Here is a 1,888-nt window from a genome sequence, read left to right on the forward strand (position 1 = left end):
TCAGGCCGCTGGGGGCTGCTGTCGGGCCTCCCCGCAGCGCCTCACCGCCGGCCCTGGCCCAGCTGGCGCCGGGTGCCCATCAACGCAGGCCCTCAGCCGGGAACTCGGGCCCTGGGATACGCCCATAACATAACTTCTGCCCTTTGAAATGCTTGGCAGAAAGGACGATGTCTCTTGGAAGTGCTGAGGGTCCCGCTGTGAGGCGTCGAGGCAAAGGAGGACAAATAAGGCACCGAACGTCACCCGGGAAAGGTGGTGGGTCCGGGGTGCCGGTGGGAGGCCTGGTCTATGGCCACGGATACGTGGGGCACCTTCGCGGCCCAGACTGCCGACGAGGTCCTCTGACGGGCTGGGTACGCCCAGGCCAGGCTGGGCTGTGAGAGTCCGTGTAACAAGGAAGGGTTTTTTCCATGGAAACTTGTCAAGGAAGCCCAAATACCGAGAAAGGGAGAGACCCGCGAAGGCACGGGTAGTTAGCACGAGGGCTTCTTCCCCGCTCCAGGCGGTGCTGGCAGTGCTGATGGCTGCGTGGTTTCATAACCATGTGGGATTTTATGTAATATGCAGAGCTGGGTACGGTCAAAGGAAGCAATTGGAGTTAATCGTTTTTGCTGCAGCCCTCATCTTCAGTGTTTTGCAGGCTTTCATCGGTTTCTGATGAACGTGCCAGCTAGATATGCTATTATAATTTAATAATTTTAACAACAGGCGCCTATCTGCCTCTGAGGAATTCCTTGAATTTGTTCGAATCTCAGTTGCAGTACTATTAGTGCAGGTTGTATGTCAGAAAAATGCCCCATAATGCCATTTATAATCCAGTGAGACTCTGTAATATTGTGAGATCTGGATTGCTTACCAAACAAAAAAATACCATTACCACATCCTCTACTGAGGTATGGCAGCTTCCTGTGTCCTGTCAGTCTTCTCAGTTTAAAGTACTGCTGGAGTTTCGGCACATTTTATACCATATGTGGGATGGGAATTAAGCATTATAAAAAATATGTTTTACATCTCACCCTCAAAATCCTATTGACAGTATGCCTCTGTCCTTAAATATCAAAATATCTTTTAATATGTGACCAAGCTAAAGGGAATTAGGCATAGTCTCAACTGAATTTCAGTAGCATGTGGCTACATATCACCCTGGAAAATTCCATCAGAATCTGTTCCTTTCTTGACTTCAGTGTTTCTCCTTCATTTGTCCTACATCTGGGGACATGGGGATAAGGACGCTTTTGTTTCCCATTTTGCTCTCTCTGTTTAGACTGATAGTCCCCACCTTAAAAGGGCTATCACAGTCTGACTAGACAATGTCTGGCACAATGCAGCCTGTAATCCATGCTGTAAAAATGCAAGATACCAAAATTAAAATGATCTCCAGTATTAATAAGGCACTCATCACTCTACTATCCGAACATGAAAGGTAATGATGTTGCCCCTTAAGTACAACTAATCCCCAGAAGTGGGATTGTTCACATATTTTGCATCATCTGTGGAGAAGCCTGGTCTTAAAACGCTGTGACATTCATACTGTCTTTAAATTGTCCTGTTCCTGATGGTTTAAATTCCTAAATTTAAACACAGCAAATTGTGAAATCAAAAACAAACCTGAAGCGATCAACAAGGGATGTGTGTAACTTTCCATTTGTGCTGCCCCTACTGTCGATTAAGGCTTATCTACTGTTTGGTGTTAGTCATTTAGAAAAAATAAATAATAAAAAAAGTGCTATGGAGCACATAGCACCACATTCCAGTCAAATGTTTCAGCAAAGGTTGCTGTTATGAAAAGGATTTTCTAATAAGGGGAATAATGATCTTCAGATTCTGACCTCCTGGCACAGCAGTGAGATTTATCAGGAGGGGCATGTGACTAGTTAAGACACACAGC

This window comes from Eurypyga helias, unplaced genomic scaffold (assembly GCF_000690775.1).
Source record: "Eurypyga helias isolate BGI_N326 unplaced genomic scaffold, ASM69077v1 scaffold23896, whole genome shotgun sequence".
NCBI classification, from domain to species: domain Eukaryota; kingdom Metazoa; phylum Chordata; class Aves; order Eurypygiformes; family Eurypygidae; genus Eurypyga; species Eurypyga helias.